This window comes from Boleophthalmus pectinirostris, unplaced genomic scaffold (assembly GCF_026225935.1).
Source record: "Boleophthalmus pectinirostris isolate CB_2022bp ecotype Guang Dong unplaced genomic scaffold, ASM2622593v1 HiC_scaffold_2, whole genome shotgun sequence".
Lineage (NCBI taxonomy): Eukaryota > Metazoa > Chordata > Actinopteri > Gobiiformes > Gobiidae > Boleophthalmus > Boleophthalmus pectinirostris.
In genome coordinates, this window is record NW_026571152.1 from 41477409 (window position 1) to 41495444 (window position 18036).

Consider the following 18036-nt stretch of genomic DNA (forward strand, 5'->3'; position numbering starts at 1 on the left):
CAGTAGAGATGAATAATTCCAAGGTCTGAACTCATCCAAATGATTGTAATGAAGATTTGTGGAGTTTAAAAACCCAGTGGAGCTCTTCCTGTATCACCACATGACATCACAAAGTAGAACAGTATATTCAGTTTGAGAGAATAAATCTAAATCTGCTGTGTGAATAAAACAAAACGCAACTCCAGGTCTGTTTGTGACCAGGAAACAACATCATAATATAAATCAGAGAACAGCGTCAAATGGACCTTTAACCCACGAGCGTCAAACTCATTTTGTTCCGGGGGTCGAGTCCAACCGACTTTGATCCCAAAGTGTCCGGATCAGAAAACTCATGTCATATAAACCCCAAAAATAACAATAAGTTCAAATATTTGTGCAGAGAAACACAAATCTATTGCAGAAATCTGGTAACACTTTATAATAACTACACCTTATTTAGCCTTAATAAAGCATGAACAAAGACTTAATTAATAATGAGTCATGCTTAGTAACTACTTAATTACTACCTGAATTAGCACTTAACTTGCACTTAAAGGTTGTATAGAAGATTTTCCAAGGAAAGAGAAATGCAGCGACTGTTTGTCCTTTTTTAAATGTTGCGCTTCGCTCCATTTCCCCTTCTCTTCTTCTTTCAGCGATGTCAAAAACTGACTTTCTTTTGCGGCAAACTGGTCGTGGATTCTTGTCTGCCGTTAAAACCAAATTTGTGCAAACTGAAAGGAAGCAACAGTTCGAAAAAGACGCCAAGAACCGCTGTGCTGGTTGAGTAAACGGCATCAGTGCGTGAGAGGCGAACATAAACCATGCAAACCCAGCGCGTCGGCAAGTCAGAAACGTAGAAACGTAGGGAGTCTGATTGACAACCTAACAGCCAATAGACAAAGAGGGAGCCTCGTTGTCTATTGGCTGATGTTTATTTGCCCCCACCACGTCCACAGTTGATGGATTTTTTTTTTTTTTTTTTGGTCATCATAATTATAAGGCTGCTGCATCTCTATAATTCTATTTTTAACTTTCATTGACAATTTGAAACAAACAAACAAACAAAAAAACAAAATACAACCTTTAATTTGCCTGTGCTGTAAATAGTTATAGTAATAGTATAGTAATAGTAATAGTTAAGTATTTCTTACTTTATTTATTTATTTATTTATTGAATAGGGACAGTGCATATTAATGATCATCTACAACATTGCAGTGTAAATATGACAGATTATAGCAAGACTGAACATTTTCATCTGTCGTCCCTCGGCAGGAAACACCACAAACTTAAACAAAGCAAAAACAAGTAACAAATCTATACTAAAAGTGTCCACAAGTCTGGTTTTTCTTTAGCCGCTCTTTTAAGTAGGACTTGAACGTGACAAGAGTTGGAGTTTCTCTTATTGATAGTGACAGACTGTTTCAAAATGTTGTGCCTCTGACTGAAACACACATTGTCCAAATGTGGAGCGTCTGTGTGGACGTCACAGTTCCCCCGGACTGTGGCCCTAGTCCCACTCACAGTCTTTACTTTAATAAAATCCTGTAATGGAGGAGGGGCAAGTCCATGCAAAACTTTATAGACAAAACATCCATATTTAAAACCAATAAAATTATTAAAATTAAGCAAATTATACTTGTCTAAAATAGTGCAGTGGTGAAGTGAGAGTGGTTTCTTGTCCAATATTTTTATGTCTTTTTTAAAAAAGTGATTCGATGGGTTTGAGTGTTGTGCAGCAGCGAGTGACCGTGTGGTTCTGCAGTCGTCTATATGAGACAGAATCATGGAGTAAAAACATTTGTGCCGCATATAGAGTCATAAAACGTCTTACTTGTCTAAAATTCACTAAGTTAAAACAAACAGTTTTTGTAAGGCGCTTGATGTGTTTCTTGAATGTCAGTGTCGGGTCCAGGTATTTAAACTCTTTGACGAGGCTGAGTTCCACCTCGTCCAGAAACACATTGGACCACTGTAGATCAATTGTTTTTTTGCTGAACATCATGCAAACAGTTTTCTTTATGTTGAGTTGCAAGCATGAGTTCTTGACCCACTTTTGGACTTAATTACTCATGAACTAACCATTTGTGTGTGCATTTGAAAATGTATATTTAAGTACAAATTTGAGCATTTATTAATAATTAGTAAACCATGAGAGAATGATTTACTAGTAATGCATTATTGTTTCTCTGCAATTTGACCAATGTTAACAAATGTTTAATAAACATAATTTGTCTTCACTTTAGAAAAACTCTCAGAAAGACTTAACGAACAGATAACAGCTGCCTGAATTATTATCATTCTCTCATGTCTTAATAATCATTAATAAATGCTCAAATTTGTACTTAAATATGCATTTGTAAACATGCAAATGGTTAGTTCATGAGTAATTAAGAAGTATTGAGTAACTATTTACAGCACAGGTGAATTAAGTGCAAGTTAAGTGCTAATTCAGGTAATAATTAAGTAGTTACTAAGTGTGAATCATTATTAATTAAGTCTTTGTTCATGCTTTATTAAGGCTAAATAAGTTGTAGTTATTATAAAGTGTAACCAGAAATGTTTTTAGTTGATGAACTCTTTCTTTTACAAAATATTATAATATTATGAACAACCTGAAACTTTAAGAAAAATGCAACTTCAACACAAAGTTTTAACATGAACTTGTATGTAAATAAGAATAAGTCCATTTTTGTTGTAAATTCCTGCACTCGGCTCCACTTTTCTCATGTTGGACATTTTTCTGATGAGGGTGTCACGGTCAACAGTCAAAACGATCGTCCTTTAAGAGCGTTTGGAAAGAGACAAGTCTTCATTTGTGCTGCTCTGGTGGGAGGGGCCACGTACAGAGACGCTGGAGACGCTGCTGTGATAAACACCACAGAAAATTAACAAGATTTTAATAGAAAATATAATTCAAATATTTTAGTAGAAAATCAGCCGAGGGCCAGATTAAAGGTTTTGGAGGGCCGGATCTGGCCCCCGGGCCGTATGTTTGACACCCCTGATTTAGCCATTTCATGACATTTTTTTCAATTCAAATTAAAATTTTGTTTTTCCTCAATTTTAAATCATAATCCCACAAGAGGCACACATTTATACATAAATATGTTCATGTGTTTGACAGATATTATATGTCAGTCTCAGAACTGTAATAAAATGTGAAGCTGAACCCAGTCTGCGTTGTGTTGTTTTCAGGGGTCTGTGCTCATCGACTCATGGGCCCAAAGATAATTTCTCTTCCGCATTTACTTCCTCAATCTGGGTGATCTTCTCCCACTCGTGTGACGTCTGTAACGTGCACAACGAGGAGCGTTTGGACCAATCAGAGCGAGAGCTGCGAGCGCTGGGCTCAGAGCGAAGAGGCTCTGTCAGACACTTTTAGACACTTTGAGGATTTAAACATTTAAATAGTTTATGTTGTGAAAATAGAAAAGAATCCTACAAAATCTGACCTTTGTGAATCATGGGCAGCTTGAATTCCCATAATGCATTGCGCTCTGTGGGAAAATTCTTTCTGGGCCCAATCCAAGCCCCGGGTTTCAAAAAGGCCCATTCAAGTCAATGGGCCAAACTCAATGTCTCATGATTCCAGATTCGCCTTTAGTCCGGTGAGGTTCTTCCGGTGGCTCTGGGCCGACTGAGCATGTGCAGTAGTGTGTTTTCTCCTGCAGAAACACAGCAGTGCACGTGAGCGCGCACGGAGCGCGGGCTCGAGCATCATGTGATCACTTTGACCAATTAAAGAAAGAGGAGCAGAGCGGAGCTGGAGCGAACAATTACAAAGTGTAATTGCAACTGATCTAAAAATAGGTAAAAATTGCCAAAAAATCCAACATTTTTGAAAGTTGTAGGTCCCTGTCAGACGAACACGAGCAGTTTGTGATTACATTGTCTCTATAAGAAAGATCCTCTCTCAACCCGGAGAATTTTTTCAGCTGAAGTTCTACTGAGGAGTTCAAGTGTGTCGGGGTCTTGTTCTCGAGTGAGGGGAGGACGGAGTGTGAGATTGACAGGTGGACAGGTGCAGCGTCGACAGTGATGCGGTCGCTGTATCAGACCGTTGTGGTGAAGAGGAGCTGAGCTGAAAGGAGAAGCTCTTGATTTACAGTCAGTCTTCGTTCCTCCTCTCACCTCTGGTCATGAGCTCTGGGTAATGACTGAAAGGACGAGATCGTGGATACAAGTGGTCCAAATGAGTTTCCTGCGCAGGGTGTCTGGGTGCTCCCTTAGAGACAGGGTGAGGAGCTCAGTCACACGGGAGGAGCTCGGAGTAGAGCCGCTGCTCCTCCACGTCGAGAGGAGCCAGTTGAGGCTCGGGCTTCTGTTCTGATGCCTCCTGGGCGCCTCCCTCAGGAGGTGTTCATGTCCCAACGGGAGGAGGCTCCAAGGAAGACCCAGGACACACTGGAGGGACTATGTCTCTGGACTGGTCTGGGAACACCTCGGGGTTCCCCCCAGAAGAGCTGGAGGATGTGTGTGTGGAGAGGGAAGTCTGTGAGACCCTTTTCAGACTGATGCCCCCGCAACCCGACCCTGGATAAGTGGAAGAAAAATGGATGGAAGTTCTAGTGTCACTACATCAACTGGAGGCAGAGACAAGCAGCAACATCCTCCAGGTATTTTAACAGATCTATGGTCCAATCCCCCGGAGCTGCAGTACCTGGAGCGGCCACTAGTCGGTCTGGAGACAGAGGGGGAGGGGCTTATCCAGTTTTTATTGGAGATCCACGATGTCATTATGTGAAAAAAAAAACAAAAAAAACATGGACACCCAAAGAAGCTGAAGCTTGTATCATATTGGCTCCATCAGCACAGTGTGATTAATTTAAAGGCTTGAAAAAAACTTGACAGATTCAGTTTTTGATTAACGTACAACAAACAGACAAGATAACAGATAAAAGGAAAAAACAACAACAAGAAATTAAACAAATTTACGTTTTCATTTTTCTTCTCTTGATAGTTGTGGATAAATTCTTCATGTTAGAATGTTTATCCTTTGTGGAGTTTGTTGGTTGAAGATTTGGTGATGGAGCAGATTTATGAAGCTGCTGGAGAAAACGACACACATTTACACACACATTTACACACACATTTACACACACATTTACACACACATTTTACCACAGAAAACCATTAACCGTAAGTTCTGCAAACCGACACTTCCGGCCGTTGTGAAAAAGATCTATACAGGAAGTGCTCCACGGTTTATTTTTAAACCTTCACTAGAATCACTTGGATCGTTTCAGCCCTGGAATTTCCATTCTCTACAAAAAAAAAAAAAAAAAAAAAAGGTAAAAGAAGCTGTTAACTTGAAAACAACCGCTTCATGACATCACAAAGTGGACCAGAGCGTTTGGAGTTTTGCAGATGTAGACAGACTAATAAACCTGAATGACTCAAACACGTGTGAATGAAACAAAACTCAAGTCCAGGTCTGTTTTGAACATTATAACCCGACTAAAACCTCACAAGAGTTCATTTTACGAGATATAAAATCTTTAATCAGGTATTTATTTTGTTAATTATGTTAAAAAGTCGTCTGAAGTTTCACGTTTTCGTCCTGTCTGGTTGAACGCCGCTTTGTTCTCCTTAAATTGAAGCTTTTATGGAGGGTTTTTTTTTTTTTTTTTTTTTTCTTCTTGCGTAAAGAAGAGGCGCCCGTTACGACGTCTTCTGATGTGGCGGGACGTTTTTCCTTCAGAGGTTTTAAATTTTAAAAAAGCGTCTGGCTGGAGTCCGGAGCGTTTAAGAGGCTCAGACGGTTCAACTGCAAATGAATCGATAAGACGCCATCGTGTGACGCAGAGAAAAACAGTGTCGGGAAGGTGACTTTTAAAATGTAATCCCCTACAGATTACAGATTACAGATTACATACCCCAAAAATGTAGTTTGTAACAGAATCTATTAAAGTATTTTAGGTGAGTAATGTAATCTGAATACTTTGGATTACTTGATATTGTCAGGCTTTTTAAAACTACAGTTAAGTGCTGGTTTAGACCTGGTTTAGACCTGGTTTTAGTCCTGGTTTTAGTCCTGGTTTAGTTCTGGTTTAGTCCTGGTTTAGACCTGGTTTTAGTCCTGGTTTTAGTACTGCTTTAGTTCTGGTTTTAGTCCTGGTTTAGCCTTGGTTTAGACCTGGTTTTAGTCCTGGTTTAGACCTGGTTTAGTCCTGGTTTTAGTCCTAATTTAGTTCTAGTTTAGTCCTGGTTTTACTCCTGGTTTAGTCCTGGTTTAGTCCTGGTTTTAGTCTTGGTTTAGACCTGGTTTACTTCTAGTTTAGTCCTGGTTTAGTCCTAGTTTAGTCCTGGTTTAGACCTGGTTTAGACCTGGTTTTAGTCCTAATTTAGTTCTAGTTTAGTCCTGGTTTTAGTCCTGGTTTAGTCCTGGTTTTAGTCCTGGTTTATACCTGGTTTACTTCTAGTTTAGTCCTGGTTTAGTCCTAATTTAGACCTGGTTTAGACCTGGTTTAGACCTGGTTTAGTCCTGGTTTAGTCCTAGTTTAGACCTGGTTTAGTCCTTGTTTAGTCCAAAATGTGAAAACACGCACGCTCCAGACGACGGTTTGTTTAAAGACCAACTGTGGGACCGAGCGAAGTCGGGGACACGGTCTTTATGAGACTTAAAGCTGCTGTGGGATCTGACCACAGGTGTGAGGTCGTCAAGGTCGTCTACAGTAAAACCAGTCGCTCTGAGACGCTGAAGGGTTCAGAATGTAGCAGAGGGGATCCCCACTTTTATATAGTTTAAGTAATAATCCAAATGATGAGTAACTGTATTCAGTTACATTGAAATGGTTACATATTTTCCTTTTTTTTTTTTCTTTTTTTTTTTTTTCGTTAATTCCACTCATTGCCAGAAACTAAAACCAGGACTAAAACAGGACTAAAACAGGACTAAACCAGGACTAAACCAGGTCTAAAACCAGGACTAAAACCAGGTCTAAACCAGGACTAAACCAGGACTAAAACAGGACTAAAACAGGACTAAACCAGGTCTAAACCAGGTCTAAAACAGGTCTAAACCAGGTCTAAACCAGGTCTAAACCAGGTCTAAACCAGGTCTAAAACCAGGTCTAATCTACACTTGCCGCAGTTTGTGTGTTAAACGTGTGAATGAAACAAAACACAAGTCCAGGTCTGTTTTTGACGAGTAAACTTCATTAAACATCAGAAAACAGCGTGAAACGGACCCTTTAAAACAAAAAAAGCTGTTTTAAAAATCCCCTAAATGGAAAAATAAGAAAGAAAAATGACACGAGTTGTTTCTTGAGAAGCCCTGATTCACGCGGGTCGACCTGACTCACGCGGGTCGACCTGACTCACGCGGGTCGACCTGACTCACGCGGGTCGACCTGACTCACGCGGGTCGGGGGGGAGATTGCGTTAAGAGTTTCACACCACTGACGGAAAACCACGAGTCTGAACTTCTGCCCTGACGCTTCGGAAGAACAGACAGAACTTCAGCAGAAACACGTGCAGGTGGATCCTGAACGTTGCTTAATTTGTGGTGTTTCTCGGATTTTTGTTGGTGCAATTTTTTTACAGCGTAAGAACGTGTATTGTGTATTACAGGCGGGGAGTAATTACACACGGGGGGTCAGGACTAAACCAGGACTAAACCAGGACTAAACCAGGACTAATCTTGGATTTAAGAGAGAAAACGCCGAGCAGTTTGTCCACAAAGCGCGATTGGGCAATTGCCGCGTTTAACTCCGTGAGGTGTGGAGCTGAGCCGGTCCTTTCTCCTGCGTCACCTCCGAGCCCGTCCTGACACTGAGTCCTGTTTTCAGTTCTGGTTTAGTCCTGGTTTAGTCCTAGTTCAGTTGTGGATTAGTCCTCCTCTTCAGTCCTGGAATCAGTCCTGGGTTTAGTCCTGGGTTAGTTAGTCCTGGTTTAGTCTTGGTTCAGTCCGTGGCGAAGGCAGCGCAAAACTTTGATATAACCTCGGGTTAACGGGCAGGTGCGGTCCTGTCCTGGCGGGTGCGGTGTTGTACTGCGGGTCTCCAATAATGGACCTGTGCAGGACTCTGCGCTGTAGAGCTTCATTACGGAATAAATGAATCTTCAGTTTGTTACATAAAGAAGGAGGAAAATAACAAAAGGACGACAGCAGCAATAAGTTTTAAGAAGGAAGTAAAAAGTGTTGCACCTGTCGATCCTGTCTGAGAAAAGTGTATAAAGTTTGTGCTGAGGGGTTTTACAGCCTTAAAACAGATATAATAATTGTAAAATATAAAGTTGATACTTTGTGGATTTCACCTGTCGTGGGTTATTTTTAGAACATAACACCTGTGATAAACGAGGGACACTGTCCTCTCACCTCAACCTGTGCACATGGACTCACACTTGTGGAAAACGGAGAATTTCTTGTACAAGTCATTGTTAAATCCACATTTGTGCTTCGGCATGTTGCAGACTGACCGACTGTTTGTGTCTCGCTCCTTCTGAGTCACAGACGCTACGAGAGACGCTCAGTTTAATGCCCCAATGAACGGTACTGAAAACCCGGACATTTGCATCACTTTATAAAAAAAAAAAACAGACGCCCCAGACAGGACGCAAAATACAGACATGTCCGGGTAAAAATGGACGTTTGGTCACCCTAGTATATGGACTGAACCAGGACTAAACCAGGACTAACCTCAGACTGATTCCAGGACTGAAGAGGAGGACTAAACCAGAACTGAACTAGAACTATAACAGGACTCACTGTTGGGACGGGCTCGGAGGTGACCGCAGGAGAAAGGAGCGGCTCTACTCCGCACCTCACGGAGGAAAGAGCGGCGTCGACCAATCGCGCTTTACGGACCTGCTCCGTGGGCTCGAGGTCCTGATTTTCAGCAACTATTTGTGGGGACCCGACCTGGTGCACGACTCTGCTACAGCGGTAACTTCCACCTTCCTTCAGCGGGAGGAACGCAATATGTGTTCATACACTGTAAAAACAAAAAGCATGCAAAAGTGTACTTAAAAAATCTGTGAAACAGCGACACCGCTGCTCGGAATCACCAACGACCTGGACAAATATTCACTTGGGCGACATCCACAATGACTTGGTGGAAACTCCTGGGCCATTCACAGCAGAAAAGATGAAAACCTCCAAGAGTCTCGATGTGTTGTTGAACTTGTTGGAGTCCACGGTTTGTTAGGATCTTCTACGTTTGCTCTGCGGATGTTTGAAAGTCGTTTAATTCACCGTTAGCGGTTCTTTTCACTCAGAATACGAAAAAGACATTTTCCTTCTTCCGTGCTTCTATTTGTGCATCCGATAATGCAGCAGGAATTTACCATTATCGGGATAAATACACGAGGTTACGCACTGTGTTTGACGCTACCGTGTTTCTTGCCTCCGACCAAAATATTTCCCAGCAGCAACGCGGGCTTTTAATAACAATGACGTCAGCTGAAACTCGCCTATAGGGTCTGTCCACAAGACAAAGTTTTTTGGGTTTGAAATGGTGAAGTTTGTGTTTGTTTTGGCCTTTCGTCTACACGGAGCCGGCGTTTTGTGTGGGCGAAAACTGTGTTTTTTGAGAACAGGTTCCAGAGTGGAGAAATGTGAGAACACCGGCGTTGTGTTGTCGTGTGAACAAACAAACCACCGCTTTTAGAAAACAATGACACTGTGAGTCCGTCATCGTCAGGGTCGTCTGATGCAGCGACGTCTGCCGCCCTCGAACTGTCCCCCGCAGACCACAAGAGTGTTGCCAAAATAGGACATGTGTTGCCCACGGAGCCGCTCCTGTCGGTTACACACTCATCATCAGAAGATCCACTAGTCAGAAGATCATTCCCTCTTCTATTGGTTTGTCAGCAGCATTTCTCTTGAACAACTGAATATATATTTGATGAAAGCAACAGGGAATAATCCCTGGATCAGGGAAGAATGAGTAAACTTTTGGATGTTTACCAATTAAAAATGGCTGTAACATCAAAATTTTTAGAGATATTGACAGGAAAACACATAATCATGTATAACAGCATTAGCTAAGGCCAGAATTACTTAATTTGTTGGTTTACAAACCCACCAATGCTTATTAAAAGAAAAAGATTTAAAATAAAATTGAAATGAAGGTTGTAGAGCTCGAATTACTGAACATTTTGCAAGTTGTTGCCTGAAAATCAGACAATTATTAACCCTGTTCCACTTAAGACCCAAATCATTATTTCCTCAAACATTTTTGCTGTATTTTATGGGTTTAATATATTTATTACTTTTAATATTTACTTTTTAAAATATTTAAAAACTTGAAATACAATTTCATTTGTAACAGTTTGTAACAGGACCTGAACATGGACTTTCTGACCAGAGGCTCTTCTGATGATGAGTCTGACCTCGTCTCCGTGTGATTGTGGCGTCATTTGAGCAGTTTACCTTTTTGTTTTGTTTGTTTTCTGATCTCTGGAACTTTGGAAACTGTTTTGCTGTAAAAAAAAAAAAAAAAAAAAAAAAAAGTGTAGAAATAAAGTGGGTGATTTGGATTTGGAAGATGTCGGTCAAAGATTTGTTTAAACTTCAAACAAAAAAGCGAAACCACCTGATCAGGAGGTCACAGTCGTCACGAGGGTCACGGGGTCACGGGGTCACGGGGTCACGGGGTCAGAGGTATTGAGTTTCTTCTGCGGCCGGTCAAGGCTGTGAAAGGTCAAAGGTCAAAGGTCAATGGTCAGAGCCGATGCAGCAAAGACTGATAATAATAATCCCTACAGAGGTTAGAGCTGATGAATCTGTGTGTCGTTCGTTCATTCGTTTTTCAGTATAAAACCAAAAATAAGAAAATGAAAAAATAACAGTTTTCTTCATTATTTGTCTCCAAAACCAAAATTTAAAAAAACAGATAATGATTTGTTTTTTTCAGTTTTCGATTCTGTGTTTAAATGAAAAATGGAAAAAAATAGATAACGGCCGTTTCCCGTTTATGCACCGCGTACGGACTGAACCAGGACTGATCCAGGTCCAGGACCAGACCGAGACTGAGACCAGACCGAGACTGAGACGAGACAGAGCCAGACCGGGACTGACTGAGACGAGACCAGACCGAGACTCAGACGGACTGAGACCGAGACCGAACTGAGACCAGACCAGACTGAGACTGAGACCGAGACGAGAAGACTGAGAGACCGAGACTGAGACCGAGACCGAGACTGAGACCAGACCGAGACTGAGACCGAGACCAGACTGAGACCTGAGACGAGACTAGAGACTGAGACCGAGACCAGACCAGAGAGACCAGACCGAGACTAGACCGAGAGACCTGAGACCGAGACCAGACGAGACCGGGACTGAGACCGAGACAGACGAGACCGAGACCAGACCGAGACTGAGACTGAGACAGACAGACCGAGACTGAGACCAGACCGAGACTGAGACCAGACCGGACTGAGACCGAGACCAGACCGAGACTGAGACCGGGACTAGACCGAGACCAGACCGAGACTGAGACTGAGACTGGGACCAGACGAGACTGAGACCGAGAAGACGAGACTGAGACCAGACTGGGACCAGACCGAGACTGAGACCGAGACCAGACTGAGACTGAGACCAGACTGAGACCGAGAGACAGACCAGACTGAGACCAGACTGGACTGAGACCAGACGAGACTGAGACCAGTCCGGAGACTGAGACAGACGGGACTGAGACCAGACGAGACTGAGACTGACTGAGACCAGAGAGAGACTGAGACCAGACCGAGACTGAGACAGACCTGAGAGAGACAAGACAGAGACTGAGACCGAGAGACTGAGACCGAGACCAGACGGACTGAGACCAGACTGACCAGACCGAGACTGAGAGACCAGACTAAGACTGACCAGACAAGACGAGACGGGACTGAGCAGACCAGACCAGACTGAGACCAGACCGAGACTGAGACCAGACCGAGACTGAGACTGAGACCGAAGACCAGACCAGAGACTGAGACCAGACTGAGACGACCCAGCCAAGACTGAGACCAGAGAGACGAGACCAGACTAGAGACCGAGACTGAGACCGGAGACTGAGACCGAGACCAGACCGAGACTGAGACCAGACTGGACCAGACCTGAGACCGAGACTGAGACGAGACAGACTGAGACTAAGACCGAGACCGACCGGGACTGAGACCGAGACAGACCGAGACTGAGACCAGACTGGGACCAGACGAGACTGAGACCGAGACCAGACTGAGACTGAGACCAGACCGAGACTGAACCAGACCCGAGACGAGACTGAGACCTGAGACCAGACTGAGACCAGACCGAGACTGAGACCAGACCGAGACTTGAGACCAGACCGAGACTGAGACCAGACAGACTGAGACCAGACTGAGACCAGAGACTGAGACCAGACCCAGACTGAGACCGAGACCAGACCGAGACTGAGACTAAGACCAGGCCGGGACCAGACTGAGGCCAGACCGGGACTGAGACCGGAACCAGACTGAGACTGAGACCAGACCGGAACCAGAGCGGGACTGAGACCGAGACCAGGCTGTGACCAGACCGAGACCAGACCGAGACCAGACCAGGACCAGAAAGGGACCAGACCGAGACCGAGACCAGGCCGGGACCAGACAGGAGGCTCAGAGCCCACAGCAGGACCGGAGCTCGAAGCTGAGGCTCGGACCCTGTGGAAGCTCGGAGGCTCCGGTCTGGTCCTGGTCTGGTCCTGGTCTGGTCCTGGTCTGGTCCCGGTCTGGTCCCGGTCTCAGTCTCGGTCTGGTCTCAGTCTGGTCCCGGCTTGGTCTTAGTCTCATCCCGGTCTGGTCCCGGTCTGGTCTCAGTCTCGGTCTGGTCAAAAAACAACAAGTTTCTTCATGATTTGTCTCCAAAACCAAAATAAAAAAAATAAAAAAACAGATAATGATTTGTTTTTTCAGTTTTTGATTTTGTGTTTAAATGAAAAATGTAAAAAAAACAAAAGGATATTGACCAAACTGTGATGCTGAACTAAACCAGGATTAAGCCAGGATTAAACCAAGACTGAGACCGGGACCAGACCAGGACTGAGACCAGTTTAGTCCTGGTTTAGACCGTCGTTCCATCTTGCTTTAGTCCTGGTTAGTCCTGGTGTAGTCCTGGTTCAGTCCTGGTTTAGTCCTGGTTCAGTCCTGGTTTAGTCCTGGTTTAGTTCTGGTTTAGACCTGATTTAGTCCTGGTTTAATCCTGGTTCAGTCCTGTTTTAGTCCTGGTTTAGACCTGGTTTAGACCTGGTTTAGTCCTGGTTTAGACCTGGTTTTAGACCTGGTTTATCCTGGTTTCAGTCCTGGTTTAGTCCTGTTTAGTCCTGTGTTAGTCCTGGTTTAGTCTGTTTAGTCCTGGTTTAGTCCTGGTTTAGTCCTGGTTAGTCCTGGTTTAGTCCTGTTCAGTCCTGTTTTAGTCCTGGTTTAGTCCTGGTTTAGTCCTGGTTTAGTCCTGGTTTAAGTCCTGGTTTCAGTCCTGTTTAGTCCTGGTTTAGTCCTGGTTTAGTTTTAGTCCTGGTTTAGTCCTGGTTTAGACCTGGTTTAGTCCTGGTTCAGTCCTGGTTTAGTCCTGGTTCAGTCCTGGTTTAGTCCTGGTTCAGTCCTGTTTTAGTCCTGGTTTAATCCTGGTTTAGACCTGGTTTAGTCCTGGTTTAGTCCTGGTTTAGACCTGGTTTAGTCCTGGTTCAGTCCTGGTTTAGTCCTAGTTTAGTCCTGGTTTTAGTCCTGGTTTAGTCCTGGTTCAGTCCTGGTTTAGTCCTGGTTCAGTCCTGGTTTAGTCCTGGTTTAGTTCTGGTTTAGACCTGATTTAGTCCTGGTTTAATCCTGGTTCAGTCCTGTTTTAGTCCTGGTTCAGTCCTGTTTTAGTCCTGGTTTAGTCCTGGTTTTAGTCCTGGTTCAGTCCTGTTCCTGTTTAGTCCTGGTTCAGTCCTGGTTTAGTCCTGGTTTAGTCCTGGTTTAGTCCTGTTTAGTCCTGGTTCAGTCCTGGTTTAGTCCTGGTTTAGTCCTGGTTTAGTCCTGGTTCATCCATTATCCATTTTCTCCATTATTCTTTTAAACATAAAATCAAAAACTGAAAAAAAAAAAAACAACAACAACAAATCATTATCTGTTTTTTTCATTTTGGTTTTGGAGACAAATAATGAAGAAAATAGATGTTTTTTTCATTTTCTTATTTTTGCTTTTATTTTGAAAAACAAATGAGTGAACAACACGCGGCACAAAACGCCCGGGGAACTGTTACTGTCGACACTTCCATCGTGTTAAATCTCTGTGGGTTTTTTTACAGGGTCGTTCTAAAATCAATAAATCCTTTGCCGTGACGTCACAGTGGGGGGGTTCTTCCCGTATGTCTATGGTGGAAAGGTCAACATCGGTTACCATGGATACACACGAGAGCACACACTGACCAAGAAGTTTTAAGATCGTCTCGTTTTTATTTTCCTGCGAGCTACTGTCCACTCCTACAACTGTACAACAACCCCCATTTATGTAACAGATAATACTCCCTACAACTGTACAACAACCCACATTTATGTAATAGATAATACTCCCTACAACTGTACAACAACCCCATTTATGTAATAGATAATACTCCCTACAACTGTACAACAACTCACCTTATGTAACAGATAATACTCCCTACAACTGTACAACAACCCACATTTATGTAATAGATAATACTCCCTACAACTGTACAACAACCCACATTTATGTAATAGATAATACTCCCTACAACTGTACAACAACACCCTTATGTAACAGATAATACTCCTACAACTGTACAAACTCACCACTTATGTAACAGATAATACTCCCTACAACTGTACAACAACTCACCCTTATGTAACAGATAATACTCCCTACAACTGTACAACAACCCACATTTATGTAACAGATAATACTCCCTACAACTGTACAATGTAAGAGATAATACTCCCTACAACTGTACAACAACCCCATTTATGTAATAGATAATACTCCCTACAACTGTACAACTGTACAAAAACCCTACAACTGTTATGTAAACAGATAATACTCCCTACAACTGTACAACAACACCCTTATGTAACAGATAATACTCCCTACAACTGTACAACAACTCACCCTTATGTAACAGATAATACTCCCTACAACTGTACAACTCACCCTTATGTAACAGATAATACTCCCTACAACTGTACAACAACTCATTTATGTAACAGATAATACTCCCTACAACTGTACAACAACTCCCATTTATGTAACAGATAATACTCCCTACAACTGTACAACAACTCACCCTTATGTAATAGATAATACTCCCTACAACTGCACAACTCATCTTTATGTAACAAATAATACTCCCTACAACTGTACAACAACTCTCTTTATGTAACAGATAATACTCCCTACAACTGTACAACTCACCCTTATGTAACAGATAATACTCCCTACAACTGTACAACAACTCACCTTATGTAACAGATAATACTCCCTACAACTGTACAACAACTCACCTTATGTAACAGATAATACTCCCTACAACTGTACAACAACTCACCTTATGTAACAGATAATACTCCCTACAACTGTACAACAACTCACCCTTATGTAACAGATAATACTCCCTACAACTGTACAACAACACCCTTATGTAACAGATAATACTCCCTACAACTGTACAACAACACCCTTTATGTAACAGATAATACTCCCTACAACTGTACAACAACTCACCCTTATGTAACAGATAATACTCCCTACAACTGTACAACAACCCTTATGTAACAGATAATACTCCCTACAACTGTACAACCACTTATGTAACAATAATACCCTAAACTTATGTAACAGATAATACTCCCTACAACTGTACAACAACCCACATTTATGTAATAGATAATACTCCCTACAACTGTACAACAACCCACATTTATGTAATAGATAATACTCCCTACAACTGTACAATGTAACAGATAATACTCCCTACAACTGTACAACAACTCACCTTATGTAACAGATAATACTCCCTACAACTGTACAAACACTTATGTAACAGATAATACCCTACAACTGTACAATGTGTACAGATAATACTCCCTACAACTGTACAACAATTCACCCTTATGTAACAGATAATACTCCCTACAACTGTACAACAAGTCAGATAATACTCCCTACAACTGTACAACAACTATATAACAGATAATATACAATGTACAACTCCCTACAACTGTACAACAACTCACCCTTATGTAACAGATAATACTCCCTACAACTGTACAACAACTCACCTATGTAATGTACAGATAATACTCCTACAACTGTACAACAAATCACCCTTATGTACAACAAGTCAGATAATACTCCCTACAACTGTACAACAAGTCATTCTGATGTAACAGATAATACTCCCTACAACTGTACAATGTAACAAATGATACTCTCTATAACTGCACAACAAGTCAGATAATACTCCCTACAACTGTACGACTTGCTCCTTGGAACAAATAATACTCCCTACAACTGGGCAACAACTCAGATAATACTCCCTACAATTACTCTTGAGTAGTACTGGAGCAGCAGAACCTCGTCCCTCCTCACCCTCTCGACCTTCACCTGAGTAAAGTTCTTCCCTCGTCTGTTTCTGTCTCTGCGGCTTTAAAATCCTTCCTCAAACATCAGCGCAGCTCCCCCCCCCTCCGCTGGGCTCCCCCGGGTGAGTTCTTTATGAGTTTGGAGGGAGCGGGTGACGTCAGGAGCGGTCAGCGTGGACGGGCGGTGTTTGGTCAGCGCGGCGTTCTGTCGGGAGCCTCCGTCCACGTTTAAATATTTACGTTCGATTTAATGTCAACGAAACTTACTTGCCACAACTTGTAAGATAATACTCCCTACAACTGTACAACAACTCACCTTATGTAACAGATAATACTCCCTACAACTGTACAACTCACCCTTATGTAACAGATAATACTCCCTACAACTGTACAACAACTCACCTTATGTAACAGATAATACTCCCTACAACTGTACAACAACTCACCCTTATGTGTAACAGATAATACTCCCTACAACTGTACAACTGTAAACAGATAATACTCCCTACAACTACAATACTCCCTACAACTGTACAACAACTCACCCTTATGTAACAGATAATACTCCCTACAACTGTACAACAACTCACCTTATGTAACAGATAATACTCCCTACAACTGTACAACTCACCCTTATGTAACAGATAATACTCCCTACAACTGTACAATACACACTAACAGATAATACTCCCTACAACTGTACAACAACTCACCCTTATGTAACAGATAATACTCCCTACAACTGTACAACACCCTTATGTAACAGATAATACTCCCTACAACTGTACAAACAACTCACCCTTATGTAACAGATAATACTCCCTACAACTGTACAACAACTCACTTATGTAACAGATAATACTCCCTACAACTGTACAACAACTCACCCTTATGTAACAGATAATACTCCCTACAACTGTACAACACTCACCCTAACAGATAATACTCCCTACAACTGTACAACAACTCACCCTACAACTGTACAACTCACCCTTATGTAACAGATAATACTCCCTACAACTGTACAACAATAAACTCCTTATGTATAACAGATAATACTCCCTACAACTGTACAACAACTCACCCTTATGTAACAGATAATACTCCCTACAACTGTGCAACAACTCACCCTTATGTAACAGATAATACTCCCTACAACTGTACAACAACTCACCCTTTATGTAACAGATAATACTCCCTACAACTGTACAACTCACCCTTATGTAACAGATAATACTCCCTACAACTGTACAACAACTCACCCTTATGTAACAGATAATTACTCCCTACAACTGTACAACAACTCACCCTTATGTAACAGATAATACTCCCTACAACTGTACAACAACTAACAGATAATACTCCCTACAACTGTACAACAACTCACCCTTTATGTAACAGATAATACTCCCTACAACTGTACAACAACAGATAAATACTCCCTACAACTGTACAACAACTCACCTTATGTAAACAGATAATACTCCCTACAACTGTACAACTCACCTTATGTAACAGATAATACTCCCTACAACT